This window comes from Aplidium turbinatum, chromosome 2 (genome assembly GCF_918807975.1).
Source record: "Aplidium turbinatum chromosome 2, kaAplTurb1.1, whole genome shotgun sequence".
NCBI lineage: Eukaryota > Metazoa > Chordata > Ascidiacea > Aplousobranchia > Polyclinidae > Aplidium > Aplidium turbinatum.
In genome coordinates, this window is record NC_137473.1 from 14,082,543 (window position 1) to 14,094,272 (window position 11,730).

The window sequence follows — 11,730 nt, forward strand, 5'->3', positions numbered from 1 at the left end:
CCTCAAATGTAAGCACTAGGATGTCTGAGAGCTCGTCACGGATAGTTGCACAAATTAACCTACAGTTAAGACGAGAGGAGCTCCAGATCCAAGCTGAGGCCGAAGCAAGAGCTGCTGAGGCCATCGCAAGAGCAGAGGCCATACGAGCTGAGGCCGCACGAGCAGAGGCTGCCGCGAGAGCTGAGGCCGACGCGAGAGCTGCTGAGGCCGCACGAGCAGAGGCTGCCGCAAGAGTTGAGGCCGAAGCCGAAGCTAGAGCTGCTGAGTTCGCACTCAAAGACGCTCAGTTGAGGGCCGAACAACGTAAAGAGGCAGTTTTAGCTGAATATCGTTCTGAGTTGGGCTCCCGGCGTAGCTCTAGGAAGGGCTCTTCTAGGCATTCCAGAAGTGAACATCAATCGCAGTTTAATTTACCTAACCTTTTCCAGACGCCTGTTCAATCTGTAAGTGGACCAGTGCGATCCACACGTTTTCCAGCTGTTTCAGGAGGTCTCGGGGCCGCGGCTAAGGGTCTTCCGAAGGACCTAGTGCCAAGGCCTGCGAATTTTAGCCGAACTCTTCCCCCAGAGCGTACAGGTCACGGGGCCGCCATTAGCAGTAATGCTTTGCCCCCTTCAAAGTTTTCTGCGCCGCTAGTTGTTGATCGCCCAGCTACACGTAATTTGGGTGGTTGTGAGAGGCGTATCGTGTCTCCTGATTTTAACGTGTTTGAGGATCGTGATCGGGCTGTGCATGGGACTGAGCCCACTCAGCCCCTTAAGGGATATAGCTTGTCTTCTCCCGCTAAATCGAGTTCTCAACAGCAGGATTGCTTTTTTGAATACCAAAATAGTAGGACGTTCTTCGATAAGGCGGCCTTGATTGGTTACGATGGTAATAATATGCCATTTGTCTTCTTTAAAAATCGTGTTATGGCCTTGATGGCAGCTTCGCCCTTTAAGGGAACTCGTTTGACTTTGTTGCAAGCAGCTTGTGTTAGAACAGCTGCACAAACGATTGCTAATTTGGTTTCTGACACTCCTGGCTTGTCAGAGGAAGACAGGATAGAAATGTCGTTAGCTCGCTTGTCCCAACGTTTTGGGGTTCGTGGAGGTCTTTTCGCAGAACCAGAAATTAGAAAGTATCGCTATGGTAGCAAATTGACTTCTATCTCTTCCAGTGATTTGAAAGAGTTTAAAGATGAATTGTCGCAGTGTTTGCTTTACGCGAAAGCTTATGGTCAGCGTGATAAATTAGAAGGACGTCTTGTTTTGGATTTGGCTAAACGACTCCCGTTTGACGCTAAGCAGCGTTATCTTGACTTTTTAGGTGATCAGTATGGTAGCACTGAGGAACCTACTTTTCAGAGTTTGTTTGAATTTGTAGTACGGGAGGAAACGCGCAAGTCGACTGATTTTAGCATTATGCTAATGGGCGATTCTGGTGAGTCGCAGCATTTTAAAAAGTTTGGCAAAGGAAAATTGCCTTCATGTCCGGTTAGGCAGACGTCGGTAAAACCCCATGATAATGTGATTTCAGGGAGTTCGCAGTACTCGACTGCTGTTGGCGCACCGCGCGGCGGTGTGGCCAGACGTAGTGACATACCGGCATGTTTTTGTTGTTCATCACGTGGTCAAGTTGAATATCATTTTTTGTCTAATTGTAAAGAATTTTTGCGCTTGACACCTAAAGGTCGGAGAGATGTCATTGTGAAAGCTGGAAAATGCTTGAACTGTTTGCGCCAGCATATGGTTAAGGACTGTAATCATGCAAACAACTGTCGTCAGTGTGGGCCTAACAACGATAGGAAACACTATTTTCTTCTGCATGATTTTTATGTGACGTCACGTGATTCTCTGGATTCGGTCGGTAAAGATGAGGCTGGTGCCAGAGTTCCTGTGCGTAATGTTAAGATTGGAAATGTTAAAGCAGCATTTAACCGCGTTACTGCTGCTCGTGTTTTGAATCCAATGACTGGCAAATCGAAGTTGGTGTATTGTCAGCATGATCCTGGTTCGCAGTTGACCTTTGTTTCGAGTGATTTGGTGTGCGAACTTGGTCTTAAACCGTATGATAAAGCGTCGTTTAAAATGGATACTCTGGCTGGTCAGAAACCTACTTGTGCTGACCTTGTTAAACTCAACATCCAGTCGTTAGAGACTGATGAACTGTTTTGTGATATAACCTCGGTGGTTAACCCAGCTTGGGCTGACGATGTTAAAACTTTACCCCATAAACAAGATTTAAGTGGTTTCCGTCATTTTCATGACGTGAATATGTTTCATTTGAATGATTGTAGTACTGTAGATGTACTGATTGGCAATGACAACGCTTATTTGATGTGGACAAAAGAAGAACGTGTTGGTGAAAATCGCAGTGAACCGCATGCTTTACTCACTCCTCTCGGTTGGTTGGCTTGTGGTGGTAAGTCACCCTTAGTTGAAAGCGTTGCTAAAGTGTGCAGAGTGCAGACGTCTTCAGAGTCGGATGTCATCTCTGGCTTTCAGCGTAAAATTGAGTCTCGTGATATGGAAATAGCAGACCTGAATAAAGTCATTCAGGATTTGACTTTGCAAAATGAAACCTGTGAATTGTCTCGCAATGATATTTTGGCTAGAGAACTTGTCGAACCGAATATTGAGTTGAAAGATGGTCGATTTGAGATACCTGTTCCGTTGAAGGAAGATATTGATCTACCTAACAATTTTGTGTTGGCGTCAGATAGAGCTGCTGCTTTAAGGAACAAGGCTTTAAAACAATCTGAATTTCGAGGAACTTGTGTTAATGATGTAATGTTTTCGGGTCCTGATTTGTTAAACTCTCTGGCAGATCTCTTGGCTAGATTGCGGCTTGGCAGATTTGGTTTCGTGGCCGATATGACCAAGTACTTTTTTCACATTTTGGACTCTTCAATTCGTAAGCCCAATTTTATTGAACTGCTTACGTACACAGGCAGTGCCGTTCGGATCGTGAACGAACGCCCTTTGGTACCTTTGAGTGACGACCCTAGGGATTTTACTGTCATCACCCCTGCCTCACTTTTGACCCCATACTTAGACCCATACTGTGCTGTTGGGCAACCACATGATCGTGACCAATTAAGAAGGGATTATCGGTTCAATTTGTCACTTTCTCAGCAGTTTTGGAATAAATGGATCGATTTTTACTTGCCAGGTCTTCAGGGCCGGAAAAAATGGCTAAAAATGGCCGAGAATTTGGAGCCTGGTCAACTTGTAGTGGTAGGTTCTCTCCAAGACATTGGTAAACGTGGGAAGTATCAACTTGGGAGGGTGCATGAGGTAGTTCCACAAATTAGGAAAGGGAAGCCTGTGGTTCGTAGAGCCAAAGTTGCCGTCTGCAACTATGATGAGAGTACGGGGAAAGTGAAAGTAGACTACGTGTTGAGGGATATTTCGTGCCTCGCCCCCGTAAAGAACACCTAAGTGTTAGGGTTTGAGCCTGGTTTTGTCTGCGGTGGCCGATACTTGTCTGAGCCCAGAACAGTCGGTTATTATCGCAATAATTTATTGTATATAGCGTCATTTTAGCGTGTACCTATGGTACCAATTTCATGTATCGTCGTGTATTATTCCGTATTGCTGTTCATTCTTTGCATGCCCTTTGTATTTGCGTATTAACTTAAACGTGAGTGATTCAAACAATTTGTGTATCATGTGTTTTTATTCATTGGCTCACGATTGTCCTTCAATTCTTTTTTAGTTATGCCATGTTAGACTGTCATAACTAGGGGCCGCTATGTTACGGCCAATCTCTGTACAAATCAAACGTCATATAAAACCGTTCAAGTCTACTGAATATTACGTCATGGAAATTCCTAAAGCATGTGCCAAAATTGCACCATCGTTCATAAGACCTGTTTGGACTTGTTTGGGCCTGTTTAAACAGGAAATATTACATCAGCTTGAACACCTGTTGGAATGACTTCATAATTGTCTTTCATTTATTGCGTCACAGTTACTTTCTACGTGAATTTGAGATATTGATATCTATTCTGGTCATTCGTAAAATGATTGTTTGAAAGTTGGCCGCACATTTAACTGTTGGCTTAGTGCTTGCTAGCTGGACAAAGGTTCCGTCTTTTATCCAAGTAATTTGTATTGTAGTGACAGTTTTTAGGTGTACGGCGTTGCACCAGTCATTTCGATAGCCTCGGGCTAATTTTACTGGAATACACTTTTGAATAGACGTTTCGAAAGTGTGTTTATTTTTGGGTCATTGCATGCAGACGAACGGATTTGGGAATCTTACGTTACAATTTTCCCACGAAGAGATTATGGTTTACCGCTGTGACCAGTAATGTCCTTCACATCATTGAAATACTTATTTTATTTCCTTGCCGTCATCGTCAACACATGTCGAACGTTATTTTTCGTTGCTAAAGAGAATTCTAGGGGAGTGGCGAACTTCTTTAAAATTAGCCACATTGGAAACACTCATGCGAGTGTCGTTAGATAGTCCCGCTAGATGGTCCCGCTGTATTGGATTACAATCCCGATAAAGCAGTTATTGCGTGGTGCAACGATTCTATTGTAGGACGTCGCCCAGGCCCAGACTTTAACAACGCTAAGTGATCATTTTTGCATTGTTTCAAGTTTAGTTCTATTTACTTGTGCTATCGTTATTTTTATTTTGGCCTCCAAGCACGCAGATTTGGCGCCGAGAAGGAGCTCCCGGTAGGCTACGATAACTGCCGAAAAAAAACGAGTTCCTACTCTGTTGCAAAATTTTGTGCCGTAAATATTATTTTGAGGCAAAAATGAATGATTATAATTAGGCTAAAAGCGAATAGCAGAAATTGTTATATTGCAAAATGTGCAGTAGCTTACACATGAATTTAAAAGGGCACCTTTGCCCCCCCTGCCCCTCATCTGCAAAAAAATTGAGGGCAGGGGGGGCGGCCGCCCCCCCTGCCCCCCCGCTTCCGGCGCCCCTGTGTGCGCTTGAGCAACGCACGTTAAGGACTGCTCTCTATTCAGTGGCATCTTATGAATGGAATAATTCCCTGCAACAAGACGATAACCGCGCCTGCGTCAGTGATTTGAAGTCTCTACAAGTAGGCTATACGAAACTATACAGGCTGTTAAGGTTTTTAGTGAAATAGTAACTAATTTTGAAACACTTGATATATCATGTATGTTTGGGTTCAGCCGAAAAAAAAATCAAGGTTTTGTGTGGAACATTGAAAAGCGGCATGTCTGGAAAAGTTGCTGTTCTTAATCCCACTAAAAGCGGTGATACAAGTATTGAAATAAGCTACTATTTTGTCATTTCACTAGCATTTAATAACTATTAGTTTAGTTTATGTAGATTTTAATTAAAAAAAGAATAAACGAAATATTGTTCTTTTTTGCAAGAATGGCTAATAATTTGTCCATTACTGTGCCTATGTAAGATTAACAGAATAAGAAGTAAAAAGTCAAATAAACATATATAAACTTTAAAAAACGCAAATATTATAAATAAAACATCTTACATAAAGTTACAACCAATACAAGGTTAAGCTATCACAGGTCCCTACAACAGCATTATGGTTTATTTCACGAATTGGTCAAGCGTGAAATAACAACAACAGACAACCGGTTTCAGTCCAGTGAATTCATATGTTTACATACAGCTCCAACAGTGTAAGATGAGAAAATCTGTTCATAATTTGAGAAAATTTTAAAGTTGTTGGTGACAACCGGAGACAAGAAATTGTTTAAGATCCCAGAAAAACATTTGAAGTTTAGTCCAGGATCCCGTCAAAACCGGTGCCTAAATGCGCTAGCAAATGAAAATATGATTGAGGAATTTCTTGATGCGACTGTATGAATTCTTTTGGCCGAATCTGGCAACATTGGTGGTGAAACAGGACAAAGGGAAGAGATAGAAATTGGCTTCTTCTACTCAGTGTTGTCAGATTGGGCGATTTATCTGCAATTGGGCTACTTTTAGTTGGGCTTGGCGCCAAAAAATGTTGGTTTACGACTTGCGCTTTTTTGGGCTACTTTCAGTCTCTTATTTGGCGCGATACGGCGCTTAAATTTGGCAGAATTTTAAGTTGTTTGGCAGTGAATTTTGAGTTGGCAGAATTGAATAATTGGTAGAATCCGACGAGCCTTTGAAAATGTTGGTAAAGTTTCGGTTTATTACGAAAAAAAGACGTTATTTTTATGATTCGGCATGAGGATTGATTTTACCGCTGACCATGAGCAGCTTTGACTGTTGTCACATTAATGCTGTATTCATTTTCATCCGGGAAAACGGAAGGACTGACTGGCGAGTGGCGAAATTGCACTTGTATCGAATATCGGAAATTATAGTTATGATCTTGGATTAGTGCCATAATGTTTGAAGCTTTTATTGGTGTCTAAGCTATAAATTAAAGTTAGAAAAATTGAATGTCAGTGGAGAAATTTACTGTATGTAAACTCGTCTTCCTTGTATGATGAAAAAACAATGATAAATTGTTGTAGGCTACTTTTTGTACCAAGGTGTACGAGTTTAGAAATGCTGCAGTGCAGGGGAGTATAAATTTAGAGAAATTACTCAATTGGCACTGACAACGTATACCAATCAGCAATGCATTGGTTGAGCGAGCCTTTTCGAGAGTTTCTGCAATCAAAACCAAACTGCGAAATCGTATGGGACTTCAACTTTTGTCAGCGATTTTGAGGATCAGAACTCTGCTGCAACAATTGGAAAAATGCCGTTTGATCCCCGGTCATCAGAGCTGAAGTATGACAGCTCTATTTATGAAAATGAAGCTTCAGCAGTTGATGATAGAATGTTGTCGGGTCTTGGTTCTTAGTAGTTCATCTACATCATGGGGAGGAAGACAGAGCACCTTCACGTGGTCCCCCCCGTCAGTAACATACGAAATTATACAAAATACGTATGCGAAACGAAGCTTGTCAAACAAGAGCTAATGAGACTGTTCAGCGCAGGGTGGGTAGGAAAATGCCCTTTTCAGGGCACGGCAGTGCTCGCACTGTCGAAAAGTACCGACGACCCACCGTACTGCAGCTGAACACCGAGGGCATCACGGCCAGCAAGCTCAACATCATCGAGCACCTGGCCACCAAGCATCAAGCCCTCATCATCCTCCTCCAGGAGACTCACTGTACATCTGTGGATAAGTTGGTAATAACCAACTTCACACTCGCAGGCGCAACCTGCAGCAGGAAACACGGCCTCGCCACGTTTGTCCATGACCGGCTGAGCTGGTCCTTGGTTGACCAATCCCAAGCTCAATCGGAGATCGAGTGGCTTTGTGTAGATGTAGCAGGCTACAACATCGTCAATGTCTACAAGCCCCCACCTTCGCGGATAACATCAACAGCCATCCCAGTGTTCCCCCACCCCAGCCTCTATGCTGGCGATTTTAACTGCCACCACACTGACTGGGGATACAACTCCATCAACAACGACGGAGATAGTCTGGCCGCTTGGGCAACCAACAACAACCTCGCCCTCTTACACGATCCTAAGGGCGCACCGAGCTTCCACTCCGGTCGTTGGAACACTGGCACGAACCCAGACCTGGCTTTCGCAAGTGATGACCCCGATGATCGCCAGCCGGACAGACGTGTGTTAGAGAAGTTCCCAAGGTCTCAACACCGACCCTCGCTAATCACGGCCCCCTTGCTTGCCACACCTATTCCGAGCAAGCCTGTCAAGCGATGGAACTTCAGAAAGGCCGACTGGGAATACTACAGCTTCCTCACAAACGAAGCTACGCAGTACCTCCCATCCCCACACACCATCAAAGTGGATGAAGCCTACCAGGACTTCTGTGATGCAATCATATCTGCGGCAAAAGACTCCATCCCGCGAGGTCGACGGAAAAACTACGTGCCTTGCTGGGATGTGGAGTGCGACGGGCTTTACCGCGACTTCCTCCGTTCCCCCCAGGGTACCGCCACCACCAACTCAGCAGCAGCCCTGCTGGCAAGATTGGATTCAAAGAGGAAGAAGCGCTGGGCGGAGGCCATGGACTCGGTCGACCTCACGCACTCCAGCCGCACAGCTTGGAGTACACTCAACAACCTCACTGGCAGATCACGTGCCTCTCGTCGCCAATGCCCCATTTCAGCAAATGCCATCGCCTCACAACTTGTGAAAAATGGAGTGCACAGAACGAGAGACCGTGAATCAGACAAGTCCGTCCTCAAGGAAATGACGGACCTCTGGAAGGTCCCAACACCTGTCGAGGGCAACATCTCTGGTGAGTTTACCCCAGAAGAATTTGCCTCCGCCCTCCAGCACCTAAAGCCAGGCAAATCCCCGGGCCTTGACCACCTATGCCCGGAACTAATACTCCAAGCTGCCCCCTCTATGAGGTCCTGGTTAAAAGAATTCCTTTCCTGCTGCTTGCGTCACCTGCGCATCCCAAGAATCTGGAGAAGAGCCCTAGTGGTTGCAGTCCCAAAGCCGAAGAAGCCCCCAGGGGATCCGAAGAGCTACCGCCCCATCTCTCTGCTCTGTATCCCCTTCAAGATACTCGAAAGACTTATCTACGCCCGTGTCGAACCGATAATAGACCCTCAGCTCCCTCGGGAACAAGCCGGCTTTCGCCACGGAAGATCAACTGTAGACCAGGTCACCCTGATGACCCAAGACATCGAGGACAGCTTCTCGGCAAAAAAGAAGGCTGGCGCCGTGTTTGTCGATCTCACGGCTGCCTACGACACTGTATGGCACAGCGGCCTTACCTGCAAACTACTCCGTCTCCTTCCTGACAGGCACATGGTCCATATGATTATGGAACTTGTGCAAAACCGCAGCTTTACCCTTTCCACCGGTAGCGGCCGACGAAGTAGACTACGTCGACTCAGGAACGGCGTCCCACAGGGCTCTGTCCTGGCTCCCCTCCTCTTTAACACTTACATCTATGACCTGCCTGACACCATCTCCAGGAAGTATGCTTATGCAGACGATCTGGCTCTCCTGCATCCAGCCGGAGATTGGCAGTCAATGGAGAGGAACCTAAGCCAGGACATGTCAACTATATCAACATATCTCCAGAAATGGAAGCTACAGCTCAGCAAGGCAAAGACAGTGTCGGCGGCCTTCCACCTAAACAACAAGGAAGCAAAACGTGAGATCAACATTACCACCGATGACGAGCGCCTCCCCTACTGCGCCGAGCCCACCTACCTCGGCGTAACCCTGGACAGGTCACTCACGTACCGACGACACCTGGAGTCACTGCGCAAAAAACTATCTGCGCGCGTTGCACTTTTGAGGCGGCTGGCGGGTTCCGGCTGGGGAGCTGATGCGAAAACCCTTCGCACAGCTACCTTGGCCCTTGTCCATTCTACCGCTGAGTACTGCGCACCAGTGTGGTGCCGCAGCTCTCACACCCGCCACATTGACACCGCCATCAATGACGCACTACGCACTGTGACTGGATGCCTGCGTCCCACTCCAACGGACTGCCTTCCCATCCTTGCAGGCATCCAACCTGCTGAGCTTCGCCGTAAAGGAGCCATGATTTCCCTTGCTCGTCGCGCACTGGACCCCGACCACCTCCTCCACAGTACATTCCAGCGCCTACCTGGAGGACAGCAGCGACTGAAATCAAGACGCCCATTTGTGCCCGCCGCACGACAGCTTCTGAACAACGTTGAAGATCTTGGAATAAGTGCGGCACACTGGACGAACTACACATGGAACATGGAGTGGCAAAACAACACCTCCCGACTCCGTGATTTCCTACCCGACGTCGATCCCCACCCTCCGGGAATGTCCCTCGCAAGACTTGCGTGGGTCCGGCTTAACCGCCTACGAACCGGCGTCGGTCGCTTTCGTTCAGACATGTGCAAATGGGGCCTGGCTCCCTCACCGGGATGCGAGTGTGGCGCCACAGACCAGACAGTAGATCATGTCGTCCATGACTGCCCAATCCATCAACCACCACATGGAGCGCTTGGACTGAAGGCCCTGGATGACGAAACTGTCGAGTGGCTGATGACATCATGCCCAAACATATAGTCCAGAAGAACAGCTCATACGACGAAGAAGTAGTTCATCTGAGTTGAAGGGCTTATGCTATGCGTTAGCATCTACTATGGAACCATTTGTATCTTGAATTTGAAAATAGGAATTTGTAGGAAGTCTGTATATATAGCATTGTCCCGTCTAAGTTTTTTTCTATTGAACAATGCTTGATTCAATATTGAACATTCTACTTCTTATATGTTGTAACAGTGTATGCATTTTGTATCTACACAATCAGCATGATGGACAAAGATGTTGCTTTGTCCATGACTCTTGGGGGCATGCCCCAAAACCCCCCTAGAAAGCTTGCGCCTTTGTCGCTCGATCGTCGACGTCGCGACGGCAAATTGGGCTACTTTTAAATCGCTTTGGCGCATTTTTGGGCTCTTTTTTTTCAAAAAATCTGGCAACACTGCTTCTACTTGTGGCAATGTGACTTGTGAGTAAAGCTGATTGCAAAATCAAAGCAAAAGGAGATTTATGACGAAATATTAAAGAATTTGCGATAAAAAACATAAAAATCTATCCTAGGAAACAAAATTTTTGCTCGTTGTACAGGCTCCATGAGTTGTACCAACCATGCATAATTGCATATAGTCTAGGACTGGTAGTAGGCTAGCCTAAATTCTATAAGCTAAAGAAAAACGAACTTTATACTCACATTCCTCCATCTTACAGTAATTGAAAATAATTTTACGGATTTGCCAACATGAGCAAAATGGTAAATCAACTCAACTTTTAGACATTTAAATTTCCCTACAGCTAGCCTAGATACAAGGTTGCCATACCTTCAAGAATTTCCAGCCAAAAATATGTTTTAAACAAGCCCAAAAAATAGCAAACAACCAAAAAAGTGGTACTTCCAAATACCCATTGTCAGGCACTATTGTAGGGTTTTTACCTTTCTATGTCCCCTAGTGTAGGGATTTGCCTATCTTAAGTTGTCAGCGTAGGGTTTGGCTGTCTAATTGTCGTAAATTTTGTTAATAAAAATAAAAAGGATATTTATAAGAATATTGAGAGACTCTAAGTCTCTAATTAAAAAAGGATAATTTAGGCTTCTGGCTGTCTAGTCTAGGGGTATGACTTCCTACAAAAAAGCAGACAAATTAAATAGAATTAATCATTTTTTATTAAATCAAAGTTACAAATTTGCTATTCGGGAATTGAAAAATATCTCTAATCAATATAATTTATTGCGACCGGTGTCAGAAGAGCGACATTCCCCAGTCGTGAATTTAACCTTCTCGTTTTAAAGTTCAGTCCGTTTGCTTTGCCAGTCTAATTTCGAATGCCTGTTCTTTTCAATTCCCCGCTTATTTCATAATATACCGGTAGAGCCTTTTCATCAATAATAGCTATCGTAAGAATCAAGGGAAAAGCTATACCGGTTTCATAGTTATGTCGCATTAGAAATACAGATGTGTTGAGCTAGATTCTGTGTGAGTGGCGTTTGTTAACAGGAAGCTTGACTTATGTTCTGTGAGAACGTTAGGTTTTGAATTTGCAGCATTGAAATGCATTTTGCAATAATGATAAATTTCGGTCAAATGTTAAAATATAAATTTGTTAGTTAAAAACATGGTACATGTTACACTATCATCTTTTTTCAGGCGTTGTTAAGCATTTTGGGCATTGTCAGGGTTGCCAGTTCAAATTGGACCAGTTTTGCAAATTATAGTTTGGGTTGTGATTGGGGTGAAGATTATGATCCGACAACCATTTAAAACATCTGTAAATTTCTGAAAA